The sequence below is a fragment of the Diceros bicornis genome, chromosome 2 (assembly GCF_020826845.1).
Source record: "Diceros bicornis minor isolate mBicDic1 chromosome 2, mDicBic1.mat.cur, whole genome shotgun sequence".
NCBI classification, from domain to species: Eukaryota; Metazoa; Chordata; class Mammalia; order Perissodactyla; family Rhinocerotidae; genus Diceros; species Diceros bicornis.
Window position 1 is genome coordinate 69773273 of NC_080741.1, and position 14271 is coordinate 69787543.

At 42.5% G+C, this 14271-nt stretch overlaps 1 protein-coding gene across 9 annotated transcripts in view; it reads right to left on the reverse strand.

Moving 5' to 3' along the window:
* The window catches only part of FOXP1 (forkhead box P1), a 575925-nt gene that overhangs the window by 496385 nt on the left and 65269 nt on the right, over positions 1-14271 (reverse strand). The window contains exon 1 of one of the 9 annotated variants that reach the window (XM_058562970.1): positions 12161-12295. The exons of the other annotated variants lie outside the window; for them this stretch is intronic. The gene's annotated coding sequence lies outside the window, so the exon portion shown is untranslated. Of the gene's footprint in view, positions 1-12160; positions 12296-14271 lie in introns of those variants that run through there. 9 annotated transcript variants of the gene reach the window in all.

A 14271-nucleotide genomic window follows, 5' to 3' on the forward strand; every position in this document is an offset into this window, starting at 1 on the left:
TTCAAAAGGTTGAACTGGATTGTGGGTAACCAAGGCTCTCTATTGGATGAGAACAAGAATCACAATTATAGTGATGATGTTACTGACAAGAAAAAATTACAAGGGCAGGTCCTGCAGAAGGAGAGTAGCAAACCTAAGCCTCAGATTCCCCAGCAGTAACATTCTATGAGAAGAGAGCCGCAATGACAACAGAGGTCGTCTTGTTAATCGATGGGATCCGTATTTTCTATGAAAAGTGAAGGTGACAAAGCCAGCATAGAGAGCTAAAATGGGGGGAAAAAATAAAACAACTTTTCAAAGAATGAAGAACCAACTAGGTCACTATATTAACTGCAATTCTTCTGAGACTTGTTCTCTGTGATGATTTCGGTTACAATTAAGACAAAGGCAGTGGCTTCCAACTATAAAAAGGAGAAGTCTTCCATTGCTGGAAAAGGAAAAAAATAAGAAGAGGTTGGGCGAGGGGTACTTTGGCGGAAACCAACGGTCTTAAAATACGATTTAAAAGTGCTATTTATGAGAGTTGCTCTGTAGGATGAGGCATGAAGTCCTGCCACAGTTGGGCCAAATCTCTCTTCTAGAGCATTCTCTGTCCCAATATTCCAACTAGAAACAAAAGTGTCTTACCACAGGCCTGGGAGGTTAATTACAAATTAACTTGATACTTAAAAGAATCAAAACACAGAGGCCAAATTCTTTGTTAAAACAAATAATACTCCCCCACCCTCAAATCATCTTCTGAGCTCATGCCCAAATTAAAGGAGTTAAAAACAGCAACAAAAGTAAGGTTGTGGAACCACAATAAAATAAACACCCTCAGTTACAGAGCATTATTATTTCATCATGGATGGTGCTGCAAGGAGCCTATGACGTGAGAAGGCATAGTAACCCCATATGGCACCTTACCATCATTCAAGATGGGTGATGTATAGAACAAACAGACATCAGAGAACAAACACACTAAATAGACTTCTTTTCTAAGGTTATCACATGCTTCAGGGGATACGCTGGACAGGGGTCAGGAGGAGGGGCCCAGGGCATTTTGAGGCAGCCCCCTCCCTGACATTCAGGACATTGCAATCAAGGAAGGAGAACCAAGATCAATAGCTTCCCAGGTAGTTTTAGCAGAAGGCCCAGGGCGGTGGGTACTGCATGATGACAAATTAATAGGGAGAGCAAATCTTGTCCCAGCTTAGCCAACAACTGTCTGAGACCTTTTGCAAGTCAGTGAGCTTCTCCGAGTTTGGGCTTCCCCTCCTATAAATGGACAGCATTGAATCCCACCTTTCTGAACAACACCATGTCACAATTTTGTGCCTCGGCCTCAAATCACAAACACCACTTCAGGGGATAACAGACAATCCCAGGCTCCATAATCCAATCAATACAATACTTGGAGTGCTTTCGAACAAGCCACAAAGGCATCCAAGCTCCCATAACTGAGGAGCAGAAATGGAATTTCAAGTTACTGTGATGCTGGCCAGTGACTCGTCATCAAGCATACTTCAGCTTTTAGTTGTCTGAGCAGACAGCTGACTCAGCGGGGATATGGTTACCCAGCCAGCCACGTCCATCTGACCCACGGCCTCAAAGTAATTTGTCTTCAATCTTAAAAACCAAAAAAGTTAAATGACTAATGAAATGACTGAAGAAGAACTTCCAGACAGCTGTTACAAAGTTAAAAAAAAAGAAGAAAGAAAGAAAAACTAATCACAACGGTAAGTAGATAAAGAAGAAAACGACCAGGCTCCCAGTTGTTCAATGTCTGATGGTGACATCTCCTTTTGAGAAAGGAGGCATGCACATTCCAGGGGTGGAATGACATGGTTTGGAAATGCCTCGGGAGACCAGGAGAAGAGCTGATGATGAGGACCAAATCATCAAGGAAAAGTGTCAAAGAGTCAAAGTGGTGAAATGTCTGTTGTAAATACAAGAAAAAAAGGAATTCGCTGGCCTTTCACCATGGTGTTCAACAGAGTGGGAGGCCTTTGGGCATTCTGAGGATGGCCAGTTCTCAGACCAGCTAATGTGTATGGAGCCCTGAGCGTGTGCACGGCACTCTATACCAAGCATTTTCATCCAGCCTCTTACAAGCCTTACGACAGTGGCACCAGTAAGTACTATTAACTCACAGACAAGGAAACCGAGGCTCGGAGAAGTGAAGTCCTTTACCCAAGGCCACAGTTAGTAAGTGATAGAGACACAGGTAGCTGAAAGCCAAGTCTCCTTCCTTAATGACACGAAATACTACCGAGTGCCACACTTCCAACAGCTCCAATGGGGAACGTGAGAACCTGTGGAAAGGCTCCCAAGATAAAGCCCCACTGGGATACAAGGGACAGAATTCTCATACTGCCTCCTGCAGCCTAAATCTCTTGGCTTCTTGCTTGCAGTCAGGCAAATCCAGGGGAAGAGGGAAGCAAGGAGCCAAGTGAGCCCTGGTGGTGTGTCCTGGAAGTCGCATGGGACATCCTCACGGAAAAAGGAGACAGGAGAGGGACTTATGCAGGCAGCTGAGCCACCCACTCAGTCCTTCCGTCTCCTGTGCAATAGGGATGCTCTCTCGCCCTCTCAGTTCCCTGTCCTCCCATATCCTTCTGATTCATAATCCTGGTCACTGTCCCCACCTTCCTTCCTTACCCCTTCCCCTCCACGAATGTCACCTGCTCAAGTCTCCAGGATGAGACGCCTCAAATGAAATTCAGTCAAATGTTTACTGAGCCCCACTCTGCTTAACTGTGGTACACATGTTTGGGGGGGGGGGTGGAGGGCGATACTCAGGTGCAGTCATCTTCCCAGCACAAGATGTTAAATAACAATACACGATTTAAATAACATTTCAAGACAACGAGAGTTGTGTCACAGGGAGTACATGATTAATTGCCAGATGAATTCTACAGACAATAACGGCTGCAAAGTTCAAAAGGAGGGAGAGATCACTTCCAACAAATACATGCCAGGTTGCAAACTCTCCACTGAGTTCCAGTTCCAGAGCATCGGAATTTGGCTGCCTGGGGTCTGATTCTGGCTGTGACATTCAGAGATTCAAGCTCTCTGGGCCTCAGTTTCCTTAGTTGTCCACGGGGTAATGACAGTTCCTACGTCATGGAGTGGTTTGAGGATTAAGGGGGATAATGCATGTAAGCCTTAAAACAGGGTAAGTGGTGTTATTATATCCCCTGGAAGATCTCCAGCCCCAGTCTCCATGGACCCATATATACCATCGGAATCCTTCCTCCCTCCCTCCCTCCCTCCCTCCCTCTCTCTCTCTCTCTCCACTGGCTCCCCCTCCCTACGTCCCTGTGTGTGCCAAAGCCATGCCTTCTGTTCCAACAAGCTAGAAACCCTGTTGGGGTTCCACTCTGCCCTTCCTCCCAATACTAGCCAGTCACCATGTTCACCTCTCACTTGGTCTCCATGCTGGCTCTTGCATCCATGTTTCCATCTGCATTTCCAATACCCCAGGACAAGAGCAGGAACCTGAGAGACAGGGCGCCTGGATTCAACTCCCAACTCTGCCATAAAGTAGCATAATTTGTGATTTTGGATAAATTACATAACTTCTCTAAACCCTGTTTCTACAACTATAAAATGGGGCTAAAGAGAGTCCCCACCTCAAAGGGTTGCTGTGAAGATTAAATTACACCGATTAAGAGCACTGCACACAACACCTGGCCCACGGTAAGGGCTCCATACACGAGAGCTGCTGTTCTCATCTTCGCTTGGACCACACAATTACCTGAACACCAGTGTCCCACTGGTTTCTCCTCTCTCAATTCTGAGAGTTGCTGCTCATCCTCCATGATACCAGATTTGGGCCAGTGACCCATAGAGCATAATTATGCCCCATTTTTCTTTTGAGCCCATTGATCTAACATTACATCCAAGTTTCACAAATAGAAATGGGCATGTTCCTACATGGCTGGGTTCAGAGTAAGCTAGCAGAGCTTTTGCAGGGGGTGATTCGGCACTGCTTCAGCAGCCTCGAACCAGGCTTCCTGTTCACTCCTTACTCTTTGGCATTGATCCCAATGATATACAGTCATGAGTCGCTTAATGACAGAGAAACATTCTGAGAAATGCGTCAGGCAATTTTGTCACTGTGCGAACATCATAGAGTGTACTTACACAAACCTAGATGGTATAGCCTACTACATACCTAGTCTATATGGTACTAATCTTATGGGACCACCATTGTATATGTGGTCCATCACAGACCAAAACATCCTTATGTGGTATATGACTGTAGTAACCACTGGGGAAAATTCAGCTACAAGGTTGCAAAGAAACGTATCAAAGCATCATCTGTGGCATATAAAAACTGGGAGAAATAAATGTCCAATAAAATTCAAACATATTATGATTCATACTGATGATGAAATACTATGCAGCCATTAAGAAGGTTTGCAAAAATAAACCAAACCTAGAAAGACAAATGATCCCCAAGTCATACCTGCTTACCAAATGTTTGTTGATATGTTGCTAAGTAACGAAGACGCATTACAAAAATTGATTCCTTTTAAAGTTATGGTTTGTATATTTACTGTGTGCCAGTTGCTACAAAAGAGCACGTTATATACCCTGTGCTATTACAAACCCCAATTAAGTAAGTTTTATTTATTTATTATCCCCATTTTAAAGACTGAAAATGGAGACAGAAAGAAATTAAATAACTTGTCCGAAGTCACATAGCTAGTAAGGGGAAGCTACGATTTAAACTCAAGTCTTATTCCAAAGTCCTTGCTCTTTTCTAACCAATGCTGCTGCTCAGAAAAGTATTAATATATTTATAGTTACAGTAAGTATATTTCCATAGGAAAAAGACTAGAAAGGCAGACAGAAAAACACTAGCAGTAATTCTCTCTAGGGGGTGACACTATAGATAATTTTTATTTTTGTTTTGGTTTTAAAATTTTTTACATTTATCATAAATTGCTTTCGTAATAAGGGGAAAAGGGACAAAGTTTTCTGTTTTAAAACCCAAATGTCAACTACCCACTTCCCCTTCCCTGTGATAGATACAGACACTAGGCAAGCAGTGGGCTTGTGGGGGAGGTAGTGCTGCCCAGTGGTGAGGTGTTCGGGTGCTAGAGTCAGATCAGGCCTGGATGTGGACCACTAGAAGCTCTGGCAAACCTGCTCAGGGCTGTTGTGAGGATGAAAAAGGCAGGTATGCACAGGGCTCCAATCAAAGCTCACCTAGACTAAGTGTTCTGTAATATTAGTGATTAGTATTATTCCCAGTGACATCATCACCACACTCAATACACTTGATAGCCTCTCTCTGGAGATGGGACCAAAATGTGGTCTAAGACAGTGTGTCCCAATTTAACCGATAATCATAACAGATCCAACAACCACCCCTCCTGAGCCCCCAATCTCCCAGGGCTGGCAAAGCATCAACATGGACAGGCCTAGAACATGACTACCTGGCTTTGAATCCCATCCCTGACTCTGGCTGGCTCTGAAATGCTACAGATGTCACTTCATCTCCTTGCCTAAGCTTCCTCACTTACAAAATGGAGATAACAATAGCTCCTACCTCACAGGACTGTAGTGAGGACTGAAAGAGATAATGTACGCAAGATCTTCACCCTATGTCCAACCTTCTGTGAGTTCTCAAGAAATGTTAACCCATATTATCACTTTACCATCCACTAATACAGCTCTATTCACTATGTGGACTTGGTGAATCTCTGTAGGTTTTCTTTCCTGTAAAGGTCTTCTTACCATCATTTTCCATATTTAAACACTGTATTATAATATGAAATAGACTTTTGTCAAATGACACATGCTCTCCTGTAGATTCTGATTTGCTCCTATGTTAGTTTGCTTTGGTGCCAACAAAGTCGCACAGATTAGGTGGTTTAAACAACAAAAATTTATTTTCTCATAGTTCTAGAGGCTAGAAGTCCGAGATCAAGGAGTCAACAGAGTTGGTTTCTTCTGAGGCCTGTCTCTGGCTTACAGATGGCCGTCCTCTTCCTGTGTCTTCACATGGTCTTCCCTGCTTGTATATCTGTGTACTATTCTCTTCTTACAAAGACACCACTCACATTAGATTAGGTCTCATCCTAATAATTTCATTTTAACTTAACTACCTCCTGAAAAACCTTATCTCCAAATACAGTCACAGTCTGAAGTACTGGGGGTTAGGACTTTAACATATGAATTCGAGGGGGACACAGTTCAGCCCATAACTGCTCTCCACATCCTGGAAGAAGAGAACTAGACTTCAAATTGAGAATCAGCTATCTCGGGCCTTGGCAACATGAGCAGGCACAGTTTCTGGGGAAGATGCAGGCAGACAGGTGTAGCAGGATGGCAGGGTTTCCTCTTACACACCTATCTGTACCCTCCCCACAGTGTTACAGGTTACCATCCCACTCCTCCCAGACCCTAGATCTACACAGCAGGCCAATGCCTACCAAGTGAAATGCTCAACAAAGCTGTGGCCAATCAGGTCAGCAGACCCAGCTATTGCTCACATTTCTGTCTCTCAAAAGACAGGATGGAAAGTGTTCACTCCTGGCATGGACTCCCTAATCTGGGCTCGTGAAATAAACATAAATCACAGTTGAAGGTCATTTTTAAAAATCAGTACATACTTCATTAAAACCAATTTAAAAAAAAACACACACACACAAAACGGAGTTTCTTGAACCACAGCATATAATTTACAAAGTGCAAATACTAAGATACACGTGCTAAATTTAAAGAAACCACTATTATTAAACACCCCATTATGTAAGGCAGGGAGATATATTTGCACTCTGTACATCCGTTATAATATTTCAACTGAGCCTCACAATGTTTGGCGGTTCTTTCCTCCAGTGATAATAAAAGGCTTTTCTTTCCATTAAATATCTAAATTAAGTCAAATAGCGTATGTTAAAGAAGCCCATAAGTCCTTTTGTATGATGCAACGAAGTCTTGAAATGCTTATCTACTGAGCACGCTAACTGAAAGGCCGGCGGTTTAGGTCCCCTGCAGAGCCCCGGGACCCTGCTGGCTTGGCCAGACTGCGAAAATAAGCTTCAAATGACCAAACGCAACTACAACTTTAAAAGTAGGAACCAGACCAGACACAACAAACCACAGCGTAGTCGCCTCACTTGTCATAATTCATGTGTGTGGAATTCGGCTGCAGAAGCGTTCACAGAGCGCTAACTTGCCTCCGCTGGGGCATTCCGTGTGGAATGTCCGATTTTGAAAAGCTGCTGACAAGCCACTCCTGATTACAAATCTACATGTTGCAGCATTAACCAAAAAACATTTATCCCAACCCAAAACCAGCCTTGTCCGTGCCATCCCACCCTAAACAATGCAGGCAAGTGCCAATGTTTTTAAATATCCAGGCTATAAAAATACGTACTCGACTGGTGGCCCTGTATTAACATCAGGTTTCTTTTTTGTTTTTTTCTTCTAACTTCCATTTTTACATTATTCTCCATTTTGATGGCCTACATAATGATCACTTATAGCAATCTTTTTTTGAAAAACAATTTCATCATGGTTCAATGACTCAAAAACATAATTCTTACAGATTTTTAGAAGAGAAACTTGAATGGATAAATTTATACATGTGTAGATTTCAAAGCCATGCATGTATATATAAATAAAAACGCATGAAAATGTAATAATCCAATTAGCACATCTTTTTTGGAAACTAAATTAATCTTAACAAAACTGGCCTAAGCCTCAGGTAGAATTCAGAGGAAATGCCAGCGATGATGATAATGATAACAGCTGCCACTAATTCAACATTTACTATGTGCCAAGTGCAGTGTCAAGCCCTTGACACACATTTTTCTTCATTTGGCTCCTCACAACAACGCTCTCACGTAGGAATGTATCTTTTACAAATAAGGAACTGTGGCTCAGAGATGTTAAGTAACCTGCTCAAGGTCACATAGCTATTAAGTGGAGGAACCAGGATTTGAATCTAGTTCAAATTGTGCTATATTGCCTCCCGGTGGTGCCTTCGAGATAGGATAGGGCCTGGCTAAGGGTAGGGTCACATACCTGGCCCCTAAATGATCTCTTATCTTGGCTAGGGAACAGGCAACACAGCCTAGGCCCCATCTCAGAGAAGATCCGAGAGCATCCGCACCCTGCAAGCAAGGCAGAAAGTCCAAAGAGCTACATCCGCCTCTCCTGGAGGCACAGAAAGGAAGAAATCTCCACCCAAAAAGGAATCTCTAACCCTCCCCAATTATTACCTTATTGCTTTGTTACCAAAAGCATCATATGAATGTTCCTGAAGAGTCTAGTTTGCCCCTGTTGAGAAACACTCAAGGAGCACATATTTAAGACAGAAAAGCAACAGCAGTCTTCTTCTTTCTAGAATGCAATCCAACTTTTCCTGGGTGATAAAAGATGGATAAAGGGATGAAAGAAGCAAAGCGCTGCATTATCCACTTTCTGAATGCCTCTTCCAACAGGAGCTGGTCACTGCCCAACAGAGCAGAAACGAGAACGGGGAGTCAGCCAACTCAGATTCCAGTTTCCACTCTGCCCCACATCCGGGCACCCAGTCTCCCCCTCCCACAGTCAGGGGTGAGAAAGACAATCTCCAAGTCTGCGTTGATCTCAGGCTTTCTGTGACTTTGAGAGCTTCCTTTGAGTGCATGCAACTAGTACCCAGCCCGGCCAAGCTCAAGAGCTAACACCTAACACCAAGGAAACATCACCTTCAAGAGCTAAACCAAGCATCTTCTTAACAGCGAGCACTTGGAATTAGCAGCGCACACGAGGATCCCTGAAGAACCAGCAGGTCAGTTTTAGGGTAACATGAAAACGATCTGCCCCAGCAACAGTTACCAGGCATTTCTAGCTGCCCCCAGCTCCCAGCCCAGCCCACATCTCACTCCTCAACTCCAGACTGGGCACCTATCTGCCTCCACCACACATCCTCTGGGATGTCTAGAAATCTCAGACTCAACACATCCAGAACTTGACCTTCCCCCTGAAACAGACTCTACACACATCCTTCCCCACTACAATTCATGGCAACCGCATGCTTCTAATCACACTCAGGCCAATGATCTTTGAGTCAATCTGGACTCATATCTTTCTCTCAAATCCTACACCTATTCCATTAGGAAATCTTATGCAACCTCCTTCAAAATAGATCTAAAATCTACCCACGGCTCCCCACCTTCACTACCAACTCCCTGGTCATGGCCACCATCATCTCTCCCTTGGTTTACTGTACAAGCTTCCTAACACGTCTCCCTGCTTCTTCCCTCACCCCGGCCCCCACCCATGCTCTATTCTCAACACAGCAGCAAGAGGGATGCTCTTAATATTTAAATCAGGTCAATAATGGCACCAGGACACTCAACTACAAGGCAAGTCCTTTAATGGTGAGGCCCCAGTTAGCTCTCAGAGCCCACCTCCCATCACACTCCTCCTGGTCCACTCCCCGTCACATTAGCCTCCATCATGCAGGGCATGCCCTGCACCAAAGGGCCTTTGCATTCACTGTTCCCTCTGCCTGGAACATACTACAGGACTAACTCCCTTATCTCCAAGTCTTTGCTCAAATAGCACTTTTAAAGAGATTTACTTGGCCACACTAGCTAAAAGTGCAACCCACTCCCACCCCACAGTACTGCCAATCCCCATTACCCTGATTTTTCTTCCTTTGCACACACTTTCTAACACACTCTCTAATGTACTTATTACGTCTGTCTGTTTCTATCCCTTATCTCTCTCCAGAATATGAGCATCCACAGGGGCGGGAATTTGTTTTGTTCATGGATTTATTCCACATTCCTAGAACAGTGCCAGGTACAAAACAGGCACTTAGTAAATATCTGTTGAATGAATGACTGAGTGGATGAATGAATCCAGAGAAGTGGACATTCTGAGAAGACTCTCTCCCCTGTAGGGCAGAATGTGCTGTTTTTGCCTCCCAGATGCAAGAAAGAAAAACAGACATGTCTATAATCAGCAAAGACCTGGCACAGACACCACAGCTCTACGTCCTCCACACAGAGCAGACCCAGGTGAACAGCTCAACTCTCCTGCCCACTGGCCTAGTCACAGCCTCAGAATCCACCTCACTTACATAACTCCCAGTAAGAGACTGAAATAGTCAATCCTCCATCACCCTTCCTTCAATACTCCATTCCACTTGCTAACGAGATACCTGGTCCTAACACAAGAAAAACACAGTTCAAACATGTAAAATTGTAATTGAATAAAAATTAATTAGGGGCTGGCCCGGTGGTGTAGTGGTTAAGTTCACCTGCTCCGCTTCAGTGGTGGGGTTCGTGGGTTGGGATCCCAGGCGCGGCCCTACACACCGCTCATCAAGCCATGCTGTGGCGGCGTCCCACATACAAAATGGAGGAAGATAGACACAGATGTTAGCTCAGCGACAATCTTCCTCAAGCAAAAAGAGGAAGATTGGTAACACATGTTAGCTCAAGGCCAATCTTCCTCACCAAAAAAAAAAATTAATTAGATCCACAGTAGGCAATTTCAATTGAAAAATATAAAAATTACTATTTTTTTCTAGAAGTCAAAATTTTAATTCAACAGCATAAAGATCACTATGCTAAACGCTTTTAAGTTTTCTTTTAACTCAAAAAGTTCAGTTTGTGAATTTGAGGACAAAACATCATTCTCCTTGGTACAAGCTGGCGTCTCTAGACCCTCTCGTAATATCAGCCTGGGATCCTGCCTTTTTGTAGAATATATAACCCTGGTTTTAGTATTCATGCCACCTCTCCCCTACCATCTGCATTTAACCAAAATGCTCTGTGGAATGTGGTACGGAAAGCTGCTATGCGAACACCTCTCTTCTTTCCAAATCTTAAGTTCACATTTCCAATGCCATGTTAATTCTGCTTGTTGGTTTACATTCAGATGTGATTAAATTTAAAAGAAACATTCAACTAAATGGTATATGCATTTCCCTTTGATCAAAATTTACACAGCAAAAAAACTCTGCATATTTATACAGCTGAGCTCACCACAAGCCATTGGAATCACGCTTGCAGAGTAACAGTCATTTTCAAGCTTTTATTAGTTACTATAACGATCGGAGACAGGGGTCATCAAAATGCCTTTGCCAGAGCCAATCTAACATTACTGCAAATTCCCATTGTGAAATTAAAGAAGTGTAGGGAGGAGGAGGAAGAGGAGGAGAGAGGGGTAAGGGAGACTGTTGTGCTGTGAGGCTACAGAAGAGAAAAGCAGTAACAGGTATGTAACACTGTGACGAGAACAGCACTTAACCTAAGTTCTATCTAGCTCACCTTTACTGATTCAACACAAGGAAAAATATGTCTGCTTCTAGGGTAGTGAGACCCAGGGATATATTACTAAGGAAAGTTGCCAAAACAACGACAACAACAACAACAAAAAACCCTCCTCTTTTTAAGTAAGGAACAAGGGGTCAGAATACCTTGTGTCTCTGATACTTAGAATCTATTTTGTCTGCAGCCAAGGGAAGGGATGAGAAGGATGGCCAGTGTAGTTCATCTGAGATTCTATAATAGATTTTGTTTAATCAAATGTTCATTACATACAAACTTATAAAAAAACACATGACGACTGAATACAATGCATGATCCTGGATTGGATCCTGGACTGGGTAAAATAACAGCTATAAAAGACTTCACTACCACACTGACAAAATTAGACAACAGTCTTGCATCAGTGTTAAACCTCCTGATTTGATAAGTGTACTGTAGTTATGTAAGCAAATAGCCTTGTTAGGAAATAAATACTCACTGAAGTATTTTATGGTGAAGCTGTCTGACGTTTCAAACTTGCTCTCAAATAATTTAGGGTGGTTATATGCAAACACGTTTAAGAGTGTGTGAGTGTGAGTGTGTGTGTCTGAGAAAGAGAAGAAGAAAGGTAGAGAGGAAGGGAATGATAAACAAATGGAGACAGGTATAAATAATCGGTAAATCTGGCTAGAGGGTATATGGAAATTCTCCGCATCATTCTTGCAACTTTTGCATAAACTTGAAATTATATCAAAAGAAAAATAAGCTCATACTTTGTATCCTAATCTCACTCCTGAAATGTATTATCTTGGTTATTTTCTAGAAAAACGAAAGAAATTAACCAGAATAAGATGCATTCTTCTGTTCATGCATTCATTGAGTCACTCAACGAATATTTTCCAAGCACCTACCCAGTTCCAAGCATGCATGGCTCTCCTGTCCGAGCTGACTGTGTGCTTTCTGTTTCACCCCCTGTGAATTTCAAATAACTGCATTATTGATATAAGAAAAACATGGCTTCCCAATTTAGAAATGAAATCAGCCATGCTGGTTAGTACTGAGAAAATAACCCATTTTTTAATACAGAGCTTTAAGTAGTCAGAAAGGAGGATCAAAATACCATGTCTTACTTTCACTAAAAATATTAACCTACCCTGCAGGTGATCTACCAAAAAAAAAAAAAAATCAGACGTGGCTATGCAAAACAGACGACAATTACAACACATGTGCAAGTCCAAGTCTGTATAGACTCACGGTGTCAAAGAGAGGGCAATAACCAAATGCTTTCTTTCAAATGATGGAAATGCTGTCTAGTCATGTGTGACAAGAGTTAAATAAGTAACAATGCGAGAATGCATTTGTCTACCATTGCCCAGGGGTGTCTTGGGTTTAGCAGCCAAACTGGCAACAGGGATTATGTTATCAAGTAGTATCTATACCACTTTATTAACTGTCAGGGAAATGTCTATTATAATAATTGTCAGTGAAATGATGTTTATTTTACTACCACCGGAGCAACTTGGCCAATCAAATCGAGATCTTCCGTCCAGTCGTTCCCAGAGAATGGCCAGCATTCCATGAACGCTGAGTTGATGATATTGCTTCTCCTTTACCTTAAGCCTCATGTTGTTCGTATCAGAGAGAAAAAAAGGCTTTCTCTTTTACAGAGTCCTGGCTTCGCAGGCTGCCTGGGTCAAATTCCAGCTCTTCCACTTAGTTAGCCACATTATCTTGAACAAGCTAATTAACCTCTCTAGGCCTCAGTTTCCTCAACTGTAAAATGGGAAAACAACCTCACCGGGTTATTGCAAAGATAAAAAGAAATTATTAGGTAAAGTGTTTGAAGCTACCGTTACCTGCACTGAATGACTGTTTCATCTCACCCACATCATATTCCTCTGGGATGTAAGTGACAATACTAGCTCTCCTCTAGAAATCCATTAGGTGCACTGGATAGCACCTCAAAATTTCAAATCCATTCAGTAACTAGCTGTTTAAGAAATGGTACAATGGCACATTAGAATAATAAACCCCCCTCAGTGAAAAATTCTCAACTTATCCTCTTAATGAACAACTACTTGGAGAAATCAGAGAGAATCTTGCTGGACATTTTACAGAGTTTTCTGCATTTTATCTGAATACATGCACCTCTCTAAGAACTCTAAGAAACTTAATTAATACAAACAGTCAGCTGGACCAGATGATCTCATCAGATCACCAGCAGCAGTAAGATTCCCTGACTCTAAACTTCTACCCTTGTTAGGCAAACAGAATTCTTCTACAGATGGGAAAACTCAAGCTCAAGGTCAGTCAACCAAAAACCTTCCAACTCACGTTATTTGCTGAAAAATGTGCTAAATGCCATGAAAGACAAGAATATATACAAAATACTATCCCTGCCGTCTAGGTAATTATAATCTAGTTCCATAAATTCATAAATGACTCTTGGGCCCTTTTCTCCCCTTTTTTGAACACCTTTCACCTGTCTAAATGGAATATTTGTGGAAGTTATGTACATTATTTCCAGGGCTGGTCCATACAAATTTCACTCAGGTGATCCTCTTTTCTCTTTTTCCAGGCTTCCAAAATTTTAAACCACACATAGAAGATGACAGAGCCACAAGATGGATGGAGAAAGGACACCTGAATCAACGCTTGGAAGAGAGGCCCTGTCAATCAGTAGGAGAACATTTATTGGGTTTGAGCCATTAAACATTTGTGGGTTTATTGTTACAGCATCCAGCATTACATTAACTAACACACTCTCCTTCCCTCTATGACATTATAATCAATTCCACCAACATTTATTGAGCTTATACTAAATGCCAGGCTCCGTGCAAAACATCAAGGGGAGAAAATGAGGAGAAGGAACTGGCGGGGTTTCTGCATATATGAAGGCACTGATGTGATAAGGGATAAAAGTGTGTGTGAACTGTGCAGAAGGCTGGGCATACAAAGAGAGGTAAAACTTGCTCTTGAAGAGACCTTCTATAGTATAGCATCACAGAATGACCTTGTAGCT